The sequence below is a fragment of the Mytilus californianus genome, unplaced genomic scaffold (genome assembly GCF_021869535.1).
Source record: "Mytilus californianus isolate M0D057914Y unplaced genomic scaffold, xbMytCali1.0.p SCAF_8, whole genome shotgun sequence".
In the NCBI taxonomy this organism is placed as follows: Eukaryota; Metazoa; Mollusca; class Bivalvia; order Mytilida; family Mytilidae; genus Mytilus; species Mytilus californianus.
The window spans coordinates 94,158,285-94,171,873 of NW_026262734.1; the positions used below are offsets into that span (position 1 = coordinate 94,158,285).

The 13,589-nt window shown below is 32.0% G+C and overlaps 1 long non-coding RNA gene across 1 annotated transcript; it reads right to left on the reverse strand.

The window, feature by feature from the left end:
• Nucleotides 1-4,912: 4,912 nt before the first annotated feature.
• Nucleotides 4,913-12,284, reverse strand: LOC127713115 (uncharacterized). Its single transcript, XR_007987460.1, has 3 exons — nucleotides 11,839-12,284; nucleotides 10,672-10,753; nucleotides 4,913-4,985 (listed from the first exon to the last, which is right to left on the reverse strand). It is a non-coding gene; the product is annotated as an uncharacterized LOC127713115 (long non-coding RNA).
• Nucleotides 12,285-13,589: the final 1,305 nt, after the last annotated feature.

Genomic DNA, 13,589 nt, shown 5'->3' on the forward strand with positions numbered 1-13,589 from the left:
CCCGGAACGTTCAAAGTGTATGTCATATTTACAACTTTACAAGATATTAATAGTTTTGATAAAGTTAATTTATCTGTTTAGTCATTTTAAACGAGCTGTACTATCCTAGGGTATCTGGATGGGTGGTCTTCATTTCTTTACCCTTAAAATTTTAGGCCATTTATCTGCATTCATTATTCTTTGTCCATTATTCTCCTTTCTTTATTTCTTTCTCTTTTTCTCGATTCTTAATTTTTGAACTTTATTTTTCCTTCTATAAACCTCTTCAAGACCCTCATACAAGCAATTCTTGTTGATAAATAGAGATATATGATTTACGTGTGTGTTTGTAACGTATTATAAGTGTTTGCCATTCCAAAACATATTCGAAACCTGTAGAAAATGCGGCAACTCAATACATTTTTTACAACTAGTTTTCAGAGCTAATCATACTTTAAGTTTATTGTCATTATTTCGTCCTTGATAAAATGAAATATTTGCCTTTCAAAGTTGGGTAAACATTGATTGATACAAATAAAAGAATACATCGACCGGAAGTGGAGCACATATTTGTGGATATATATTAGGGTCGGGATTGGGAGTCTTAATTTCTGTATTCTCATTGAAATTTTTCTCAATTTTTTTTGTATACCCTCTGCAAAAAACGTTTGGGGGTATATAGAAATCACCTTGTCCGTCTGTCTGTCAGTCCATCCGTCCGTCCGTCTGTCCGTCCAGCTTCGTGTCCGGCGCATAACTTTTGTACCATTGGACTAATGTTGATCGAACTTGATATGCAGATGCATCATGTGAGTGTGTCATAACCAAAATCGGGTAACTTTGACCTTGACTTTGACATTTGACCGCTATTAAAGTAAATCATTGTCCAATTCGTGTCCGGCTCATAACTTTTGTTTAGTAAAACTTAGGATACCAAAATTGGTATTCAGTCGCATCATGGACTTGGGGGTGTCATAATTTATACCAAACTCAGGTCACTTTGATTTTGACTTTGACCTTTGACCCCTATGATAGTAAAACCTTGTCTGATTTGTGTCCTATGCATACCTTTTGTACCGTACAACTTAGGTTAACTAAACTTAGTATGCATCATGGGGTTGGGTGTGTCATACATCAAAGTAAGGTCAATCTGACCTTGACCTTTGACCGTTATGATATTAAACATTGTCTGATTTGTGTTCAAGGCATAACGTTTGTTCCAATGCTCTTAGATTGACAATTCGTTGTACACAGAAGCATCATGGTATCAAGATGTGTCAAATACCAAAAGCAGGTCATTCTGAATTTGACCCTATGCCAAAAGCCAATAACATCAAAATGTCATTGTTTCAATACGGAGTTTTAAAACAGCAACTAGAATGCACGTACGAGGTATTAGTCTCGCTTTGCGAACAGATCTAGTTAATATTTGTTTTACTCATTATTTCATTTTCTTGATATTTAAGCATTCCATTGTTCTCTGTTCTTGAAATTTTTTCATTTTGCCCATTATTCTCTCTTCTGTAAACCCCATCCAGACCCTCATGTATTTTGTCACGACTTAGGGATAAACCTATTGTGATAAAAGCGTGATTTAATTAAGGATGTACTTAGGTCAGGTTTAGGAATTTTTGTCCGATGTTCGGACTCCTTAGTTTTTTTCCTACGATACAGGGTAAAATATTTTGCCCCATAACACCCATTTTTTTTTCATATATATAAGACTTCAATAGCTCATAAATAGTCATTTACCAAAATTTAAGCAGATTCTAGATTTCTTTTCTTTCGATTTTGAACCCAAGTAATACCAATGCATACATAAGGTAAAAGTCCGAGTCAGCCTTTTCCTGCCATTTTAAAAAAAAATAGATATCTCGAAAAGGAACTCGATAACCTATCACTTTTTTTTTAGCTTATTTTGTTCCTTAACTAATGCTCTTCTGACTTATAGTATCAATTTTAGATTCTAGATTTTTTTAATTTCACCTAAGTACATCCTTAACAAGTAAGGGGCCTTATCTGAGAGAATATCAACATCTATGAAGACAAATGATAGACCCGTCCTTTAGCTTTTATCTATTCTGATCACTTGGCGTCCTTCGTCCGTCGTCCATTAACTTTAACAAAACTGTTCTCTGATTGTTAGGCAGCTATCATAGGTTTAATTTATTTCGTTTGAAGATATGACACCAACAATTTACGTGACATCAGTCAAGGTACAAACGTAAAAACCTAGGATAAGATAAGATAAGATAAGATAAGATATTTTATTGGTTTAAAATCCAATATAACAGGATTTTTACCAAAGACAATAAACATTGGCTATACATAAACATACAAACACATATCTGTCCACATTTATAAACATTGTATATGTAAATTTATATATCCCCTCCATTATAAAGAAAAGGAAATATTGATACATTAATATATATAAACTTATCTCCGCTGAGGAGATGGTACTACAAAGTTAATTATTACTTAATAAAGCATTTCTAGAATTATTCATGTCACTAATGAATTTTACAATAATTCTAATTTTATCATTCTCACCACATATATACAAAAATATTTTATCTTCATAAGCCATATTTAAAAAAAAAAAAAGGGAACTATTTCATTAATTTTAGAAAATAATTGTTCTCTAATTGTTTTTAGTTTTGTACATTTCATAATGCAATGAAATTCCTCTTCTACTTCTAAAAGACACAAGGGACACGTTCTTTCTTGTAAAGGAGTTTTAGTATGCAGGATATGAAAACAGTCAACATTTCATGAACTCCATATCAATAAACTCATCATATATACCAGGATAAAACATTAATTTTGTACGCCAGACGTGCTTTCAGTGATAATATGTGTGTTGACCGGGTGAGCATCATTATTCAGCTCTGCCAACATCATTTGTCACGTGATTTCAAAATGACGTAAACAGCAGGAGTCCCAAATAAGGAACAAGGGAGTGGGGTTGGGCACTCCAATCCTTCTATGGTAGGAATGATCAACTGAGACATCCAGTACCCCATTCTGTTAATATATTTTAAATAACAAAAGTACTTACCCTATCAAATATGTTTGGATAAAAAAATATAACTACGGTGATCACAAATATGCTATTTTGTGTAGTCTCAGAGATAAATGGCTTTGACAAAAATCTGATACTTTAAATTGTATCTATGAAAAATATCGAAATCTGATTAATTTCAGATACTAGTGATTTGTTCTGCAATCTAATTGTATATGTCATCTTATTTTTTCGACCGCAAAAAATATTAACAAGCGACCTAGCTGTTACAGCGGCTCATCCCTACCATTTGTAGAAAGTGCCCCCTATCCCTCCTCCCTGGAGCAAGAAACATCACGTGATTTCAAATTTGTTTGCAATTTATTTCATTTATTTTTATAATTAAAATTTGCTATCGATATTTTGGTGTTTAGAAATAAGATGATGTTTCATGATTGCAAATGAGACTAATCTGAAGTGGGTGTAAGCAACTATAGGTTATCGTACGGCTTACAAAAACAAGCAAAATTAACACCGTGAAGTAAAATTCAACATGACTAATTAAAAAAATTCAAACAAGAAAACCATAGGCATAATTTGAGATAAACTATTAACGAAAGTTGAATATGACAGACAGCAATCAACGACAACTACTGAATTACAGGCTCCTGACTTTGGACATGCACACAAAGAATATGGCGGAGTTAAATATATTTGCGACCAGACCCTAACTTGGAACACGCAGTGATGCAACAGCACAACATAAGAACAAACTGTTAAAATCCGTTTGAAAGAACTTGACTCGTCAGATCGACACGAAGCAAAATAAATAATGAAAAAACAAAAAAAGAATACAAAAAGATGCAAAGTACCGATCTGAGAATACTCGAGTACTGCAATCTAGTTGAAAGCCAATTACAACTAATAAATAAATAATGTTTTCCCAAAAATTCCAATTAATAAACATCCAACAGATTAAGTGTAAAGCCATCGTAACCAATCTGAGAAAATTAGAGGTTGTGCATTGCCAAATTGTTACATGTAGTAACGACAGATGTTGGACTATAACAGTCTTAACTATATATCAATATATATTTTAAATCTATGTTTTTATTCATTCATAACAAAATAAATGTAAGTTCCGATAAAGACAATATTCATCGTGTGTTGTGTCAGTTATTCTTTCATTTTTTATATGATTGTCGTTTACATGTATTTTGACCTCTCTTTTTATTGATAGAAATAAGTGTTGAACACTCCATTGAATGGAATGATTTTGTCATCTTATATTACATTCTTCTTTCCAAGTTCAAGTTTGTTTTTCATGTCATTATTTGATAATTCATTTTTTAAATCGAGAGTTTATGTATTACTAAATAAATGTAATTCTGTATAAATTTTGGCGCGTTTGAAGCGCTTTTCTGAATTAACATTCACCAGGAACGCTCAAAACCCAAACAATCCAAGAATTGTTTAACTTTTGTCATTTTGGGGCCTTTTATATAGATTACTATGCGGTATGTGTTTTGCTGATTGTTGAAGGCCGTACGATGACCTATAGTTGTTAACTTCAATGTCATTTGATCTCTGTTGGAAAGTTGTCTCATTGACAATCATACCGTAACACATCTTCTTATCTTCATATTGGCAATAATGGGGTAGATTTGGAGATCATTTTAGGTCCGTTTTAGTCATTAGAGAAATAAGGAGATGAGCTGTGACTAATAAAGCAACAGTAGATGTGAAAGCAATTACATGCCACAGGCCTTCAACAATGATCAAAATCTATACAAGATATCTCCTCAAGTATCCCTTGCTTTCAAATATTTTGGTTTGAACGTCAACAGACTATATAGACTACTTTGCCACCGAGGCCCCCACTTTGAATGTTTAAATTATCATCAGTGCCAACAACAATAACAGAACACATTATGTTTAAATTCCATAACCATTTTATTTAAACGTGTATTAAGTTTCTTCTTGTCAACAGATGTCCCTGAGCCTGAAAATATAAAATAATTATAAAGCATTAAAGTTCAATAATCAATTTTACAATACAACATCACAAACTATAATCTTGCCTTATCTATTTTTAGTTAAGTTAATTGAAGGATAATAAAACATTACGCAGAATGCTCAAAATTCGGCAACACGATCCCCACCAAAAATCAGAGGTGAACACCGGTAAGGTAGTTAACTCCTGCTCCACCAGTGACATCCGTCGTACAAGTATCGAGCGATTTGATTTATTGAACGATTTATAATTTTGTGATTCCGAAGATGTGAACAAACAAGGTGAAAGTTCTCATTTTCATTAACTTCAAATTTAAGTAGACTTATTATAACCAAGACCGTAATATTTTAAATTTCACGACAAAAACTTTTATCAGCTGATTTTGTTCCATGTAAAATATATGATTAACGCAATCATATACCAACAAAATAGTGTTATTTACACCAATCACATTACAAGATTCTGGCTTCATAAAGCATAGTGTTATTTACACCAATCACATTGCAAGATTCTGGCTTCATAAGAAATAGTGTTATTTACCCATACCGAAAATTATGTACGCTCACATTTTATATATAACGATACAGTCAGAAAATAATGCAAAAATTACACTTTAAAACATTTTTCTTTATCGACTCAATAGATTTAAAGTATATTGACTGAGGACGCTTTATTAGCTTCCTTGTTGTATATTATGTCTAATTTGGTTTTGTGGTAGTTAGTCATGCAATGTTGTTGGCTATTTCGTTTATGTCCATTTTGGTCAAATAGATCATCACGAATACAACTCTTCATATATCGTTGGGTTTCAAATATTTGAGTTTGATCGCTCAAGATGAAGTTACAAACAGAAACACGCTTCGAATGCATACTATAAAGTGTTATTTTTATTTCTTGAATTAGCAACTTTTCATTAAGAGCATACGATACAGTTACAGGGGAGGTAACGACGTTGCCAACGTAAAATGTTATTTTTCGCGACGTCAAACTGCGACATATCGGGAAAAGATGCATTTTTCGACTTATTTTTATCATTCAGACTGATATAACTTGAAAACGAGTTCATGGACCCCTCTTTCTTAATATGAGATTAGGATTGATTACATATGAACATTATTTGTACCATTTTTTATGAAAAAGTCACCGATGAGATTTTTTAAAATTAGATAAGTATACAGCAAAAAATATCGTTTTTTTCCTAAAATCCTGAAACTTTGATAAAAATTAATTATTTCCAAAGAATTGTTATGAAAATTTAGAGCATACTTATGTAAAAGAGATTTTCCAAATGTTTTTACAAAAATCCTATTGTGTTTATCTTTTGAAACAAAAATGATAGGTATGTCTATCCAAAGGATAGAAATGTTCCAAAAAACGAAATTTTGAGTAAATGTCTAAAATTTCGACCCCATTTATCTCTTACAGGGAAACTTCGCAAAAAAATGAAAAATTGATATTATGTCCATTCTGTATAAGAAATCTCAAATTCATAAATATTAAAGTTTTATTCTGCTAGATAAGAGATCACCATCGATTTTAAATTTAGAGTATCAATTCTCTGCGTGCGGCCATTTTGACATCTTTTCGGTTTAGAAACCACGATATATCTATAAACCACAAAGGACCAAAACCAACAGTAACCTAATGTAGTCGTAATTGCGTGTCGATATCTTGTCAATCGTACGGTTGTTTTATCCGACTAACAAACTTGATACGGAAAATGTAATTATTTTTTAAATAACCATGGTCTGTCGTTTTTAAACTGTTTATATGGGAATTAGTTAAAAAGTCAAAGTTCAAAGTCATAAATAAGTGTTCCGTGTAAAATTGTTTTCGAAAATCTAATTTGTTCATAATTTTTTTATGTAATAAACTTATTTAAATAAATTTTGGACCTTCCCTTATCTGATCACCAGCATGGCTAAAGGTATTACTCCCAAAGGTATTGTGAGGTGACACGTCCAGGTATTCAAGCGATTTCCTGTCGGGCTTGCAAGTTCATGCATCATTTCACTTCTGAGGGTATTGATCAGTGTACACGGCCGATAACTTGTAACTTTCCATCTTGAACTATCAGGTGTATAATATACATCTTTGTCTTGCGTGTCCGATAGTGATATACTAGTCACTAAACTAAACTCATACGCTTATTTATAAATAACATTTCTGGTGTAAAGAATATTATTTATGAAAATCTAAATAATTCCAATAAAAGATTTGATAAAATAAAAATCTATTTACATATTTTTTCCAAGGGTAAATTGGGGAAAATGTAAGTATATACTCGTTGTCAATAATGAAGGACATTTTGAAACATACAAGAAATATTGATTTAACAAAAATGTACGCACTTGTCGATCATTGGTTTATACGCCTGGATAGAAAGTTACGGAACTATAGATAGTCGCAATTTAAATTATATATACATGTATATTGAATATAAGAAAGAAACATACATTTTGTTTAAATTGGGGTAAAAAATTTGTAAATAGTCCACGTATGCGAACAGTATGTAATCATCGGATGTCGATGGAATATTGTATACCAAAAGAAGAAGAAGAAGAATCAATTAGATTGTTCTCGAACAGTTGAAGAAATTCGTCATCATCACAATTGTTGGGTATAATGTATAATAATGTGAACATGGTTCTGAAAGTACCTTATGCCAAATTTCCTGTTCCGACATGCATGTAATATATATGCCACTGGACGTGCACTAATGATCCCCAAAAAGTCTATTTGAAGAAATAAAGAAACTTCACTTCGGATAGACTGATAGTATTTGTACAAAAATGTATTAACGAATATCGTATTAACGTCTGATCAGCTAGAGGGTTGATTAATTTATTACGTTAGATTGTTGGTGAATAAGCCATTCCCAATATTGCACTTATGCATAAAATATTAAATAAGAGTAACATGAGAAAAAATATAAATACGAAAAGTCGCATATCTGGTAAAAAAAAGTCTCACTATCTATAGGATTTCACGTACAATTGCCATTCTTAATAGAAATAACGGACAGTCATTATAATACATGAATGACGGTACGCTTTGATAAAAAGGGGTGCCGCATATTATTCATCATCAATCTATTTTTTTCAAGTTTATACTTTCCTGTTATTCTTATCAGTTAACGCAGAGACATGTCACTATGCATCTCTAGTTAACAACATCAACTATATAAATATCTGAATCTGATGTGACTTACCGTTCATCTCTTGCTTTTTTTTTTTCCTCTTTTTTTTTTTATTTGGGCATGATTTGGGCATGCAGGAACATTAACATTGTTAGATATACTTGTCTAATGGTTCCCAGGTTGTTGTTTTTTTTTGGGGGGGGAGGTGGCGTGTTGGAGGTCAAGTCTATCGAAAGTTACAAAATAAGAGCGTTTTATTTATAAGAATTTACAAGACGAATTATTTTCTTTGACGTAGGTTTTTAGTTCAGTGATTTAAATTGAGAAAATATCTAGTCAGAATTTAAATCGTTCCGGCAATCCACCATGTAAGACTCCTCTAAAATCGTGAATTGTCATGCTTCACAATCATCAGAATTTTCTTTGCATTGGTACATTCTGTATCGGTAGTGATTAACCATGACATTTCCGGATATAACAGAGCTACTTGTATATTACCTGCATGTGGTTAGGTGTCGTCCTATGAGGTCTTACGTATACAGTTTCACATTTATAGTGGTTTCTGATATAACAAAGTTTTATGACATTAATTCACACTTCTGCATGTTCAGTATACCACATTTTTATCTTATTTTCAGACCGAAAGGGGATGTGAATATTTTTCAGGAAAAATATTCAGTATCAAAGTATCAAATTAATTTCGGGATTTTTTTTCTTTCTTGGTATTAAATAACAGAAATTTAAAGAATAAACTGCTTTTCTGCTTTGAGGTATTCTTGCCAGTTAAAACAGACTAATAATTATATGTGTATATATGTCTCTGGTATAGACATGGTTTATGAATGAATTATAAGTCTTGCAAAAGTACAAGATATAAAGCACATTGAAAATTTATTCCGCCGGTCTGTCTCCATTCAAAAATAGGGAAAGTTGACATTAAATTGGTTCTGTCTTTTTTTTTTAAACATCGTTGGTCAAATAGCTAAAGTATTATACGTTGTGAGACTTAGAATATTTTAATAAGGACATTCCCGATTATGTATATTTTTTTTTTTATGTTTTTCATACCTGAAAAGAATATTTGTTCGTAATTATTCGATTCCATTCCAAGAAGGACCTTAAATTTCCTGTCAAATTTTTAAACATCTTTTTTTCAAATAGCTGAAGTATTTACGAGTTGTGAGATTTAAAATATATTGATGAGAACATTAATTCCTGAATATGTAAATAAAGATCGCTTTGGATGGACCAAATTATATAATTGCAATTGGTAATGATCTATTTCAAATATTCAAGGTTACCGATTCTAATTGGAAATAGTACAATTTTTAGTTCATACACTCGTGTTTAGAAGGCTATTATTATTTATAAATTTATTCAATTAAATTAATTCAGTATTTCATGGTTACAAAAATAGTCAGCGGTCATAATTCATTTAAAACTGAGCTTACGCAAAATATAAAAATATACAACGGCTATCCAGTTATTGTGCCACCTTATTACTCCCCTAAATTAATTTTAATTCTTTTTTATATTTTCTGTGTCTAAAACTATCACTCCCGTTTATCATTCATACGAAATGTTGTTCACACCTGGAACGGTGAAACGTGACGGCTAAAATTCACTGAGTGAAGATCAAAAGATTAGAATTCCAGAATGCTAATCTTTTAATTACCTTGAGTTTAACCAGAGACATGTGTATATATGTCTCTGGTTTAACCACGCATTCAACATTCACTAAGTGTCACAGAACAATACACATAGTATTTACACAGTACAAGCAGGAAATGTTTGCAAGACTGAAGCAAAAAGGACAGAATACAAACATGTATTTTTAATACACTATCAATCATGTCAGTTTCATATGTTTGTTTAAGGTATTTGTCGGGAAAAAAAATCATAAAAATTTTCTTTTATATGATTTACTTTTATTACTAAAATTCGTATCAAAAATCCTTAAAACATAAATCCTACAATTTAATTTTAAAAGTTGCACGGCTATCACTTTACTTTCTTTATTTTTAGTTGGTTAATAGCTACACCAAAAGTCGTCGACGCGCTTTAAATCGCGTTATTAGATGGTTAACGAACAAGACTTAAATGAGATTAATTCAACTCCCGGCATGCAAAAAGACTTAAACTACGTCACAGAAGTCAGGAAGTTCGAAAAGATAAAATTAATAATTCCCAATTTTCTTCTTTATTAGTTTTCATATCCAAATAAAACTTGGTGAATATGTTTTTTATGGTATTATGAACATAATAAGATGATAAGTGAAAAATCGCGAATTTTCCCTTTAAAGTAGCACATGAAGGTATATTTTTTATTACATATTTACATTGACTGGGTGAAAAATAGCTTCTATGCTAATTTTTGTAAAAAAATCACCGTGGGATCAAAACTGTTACGTATGCCCTTAAGTGTAGTGACTTTACGTTACACTTCAACAAAACTGTCAAGCATTTGTGAAAAGCAACAAGAATTGACGCTCTTACCTCATTTGTAAATACCACAAATTAAAATAAGAGTCTTACTTTTATTATCACTGGGCTTGGTTCTGAGTGTTGTTAAGTCGTTGCATAATGTACTGTAAGAACAGGATGGTAACTATAAATCCTGTAAAAAAAGAAGTACAAAATCTCATCAAAAATACAAAGCTTATAATAGTGTTACGACAGACGCGCGTTTCGTCTATATAAGATTATCACGTCTATATAAGATTATCACGTCTTTATAAGATTATCAGTAGCGCTCGAATTAAAAAATTGGATGATCAAAATAAAAAACGAAGTTGAAGAGCATTGCAAGCCAAACATTTCAAATAATTCTTGTTAACTGACATAGGAAAATGATACTTGCATGTAGAAAAATATCTTCTTCACAATATTGAAAAAGAAATAAAATGTTCCGTTTGAACATCATTCTTGATGTAAAGATTTAGAACTGTTGTTCATGAATCACGAGCATTTTTACGATTAAGAAATTTTGTAAACAGGACAGCTGATATGTAAAATTGACTAGTTGTCTAAGTTTCTTCCGCCTCTTCTTTTCATCAAATGTCGAATAACGTTTATAAATGCGAGTTAAGCAATTTTCCAATAAGGGTTCATCACGTATGAAACGTATGCGATACTGTGTATACAGAGAATAGGGTTAGTAAAGCTGAGGCAATAGAATACTTGTTCATATTATCACGACTTTTGACTTCGGAGTTTATTTTTTTTGACAGGTTACAAACTTTGTCGTGAGACATTCTTGTACTCGGTCAGGTAAGAGCATCTTAAAGAAGTAAAATCAAGTTCCAAACGGTATAATTTATATGTTTGATTTTACTTTTTGACCGATTAACAAGATGTCCTACCACAGAGTAAGTAACCTGTCGACAAATTATATAATCCGGAGTCAGAAGTCGATAATATGAAAATAGTCTATTTAATGTATAAAAAATTTGAGATTGAGCAACACAAAGCCCACAAATTAGATGCTAAACTTAATAACTATAAAAGGGTGGGAAGTTTTTATACTTTAACACTAGCACTAATAATATTGACATACGAGTATAAGTAATATTCTCTTATGATATCATGCTGGCAGCATTGTGAATGTTTGTATATCATGGTTTTAATACATGCATGCTAACTGAAAAAGTAAGATAAACAGGTATAAAATAGTAATTCAAATGATTTTCTCAAGAGTCTTACCGAATATGCCATTGCCTCCAAAACCAAGTAAACCATTGTTTTGAGTGCCTTGATTTCTCACAACAAGAACTCTATTGCCTGCATGAGAATGCCGAGATGCAACCGGAACCGGAAGTGGATAAGGGTGCGGCACTATCATTTGGCTGTAAACACCTGATGCGTATTTATTATATCCTTGACCATATCCACCTGGTGTGTATCTATTATATCCTTGAGAACTATATCCACCATAATTACTATAACTGTTTGCATTTCTGTTGAATGTTCCAGCGTTGTTAGAACCGACATAACTTCCGGTGTATTGGTAGTTATTTCCGTAGTTAAAGCCGTTTCCATAGTTACCACCATATGCCATAGAAACGAACATGAGTACAAGGATAGCTTGCGTTTTTACCATGTTGTCTTTGAATAATTATGAGTTGAAAGACTGTAGTGTGTTGTGTGGCTTTTTCTGCAATTTCATATTAAGAAAACAATGACTAAGAATTTAAATCGAAATTAACCTAGAGCAAAGTTAACTGCTCAATCAGGTCTAATAAATTTATTAAAACCAACCTTTTGCAAAAACTTGAGTTAAAGTTTGACAGTTGCACTTTAATTGTTTAGAATGTCAGTCAAATAGATTTGCCCCCTTTTATCATTATCGAATACACCAGTGACCTTATCGCTATACATCAAAAAGGTTCCCCTAAAATTTTGACGTCATAATGGAAAATGGCTGACGCCACAAAGGAAAAGTGATTGTTGTATGACGTAAATAGTTCAAGTGGCGCAGATTCTCGGGTCAAGTGTCGCAGATTCCCAAATAGCGATAAGGACTATTAATGCGGTGTGTTATCGAACGCGGGAACGACATTAATAGATAATCACAGTTTATCGGGGATAATGATAATGTATCGGTCGATCACTGTTTTTAAATATCTACCCTTATGTTTTTTCATATGTTCTGTTTCAGCATTTTTCATTCCTTTATCCACACCAAAGATATATGTATATTTGCTTATAAGAAATCAAAATAATTATCTCAGTGAATCGTCTCATTTTTTTTTTGTAGTGGAAAGAATATGGAAACAGCATGTATACCCACACGACTGTGTAAATTTCCCATTGTACATTTTAACACGTGAACAAAAAATAAAGCATGTGACTTATGCTTCACAGGTTAAATGTTAAAGTTAACAAATCAAACTTAATTTTTAGTCTAAAGAAATTTTGAAATTAATTCAGACCAATAGTCAGGATATTATGTCTTTTACAAAATATCTTACCTTTGGCTACCGAGTGTTTGAGGTCGAAACCATCTACAACCCGGTATTTATAATTCTGTATAGGAAATGTGGTCAATGACGTAATTGATACTGGTCTGAAATGATCGGAAACTGCACCGGGAAACATGACTTGTTAAACGTGTCTCCTGGCAAAATTATCAAATGGAAATGACATAATCATTATATTGAGTGTAAAATGTCAAACTAGAAAAAAGTAGAATAATTTGATTTATAGCTGTAAAAGTACAAAAATGTAGATGCAAATTTAGGATATTGAAAAAAGGGGGGGCAGGGCCCCCAAACTAGACAAAGTTTAGAGTGGAAGAGGTAAAATGTCTTTATTAACCATAAATGAAGCTCCCATCCGTAAATGGGAATGACATAATCATTATTTTGGGTGTGAAATGCCATTAAAATTAGAAAAAAACAGAATCATTTGATTTCTGTAAATGAAGATGCGGATTTAGGATATTAAAAAGGGGG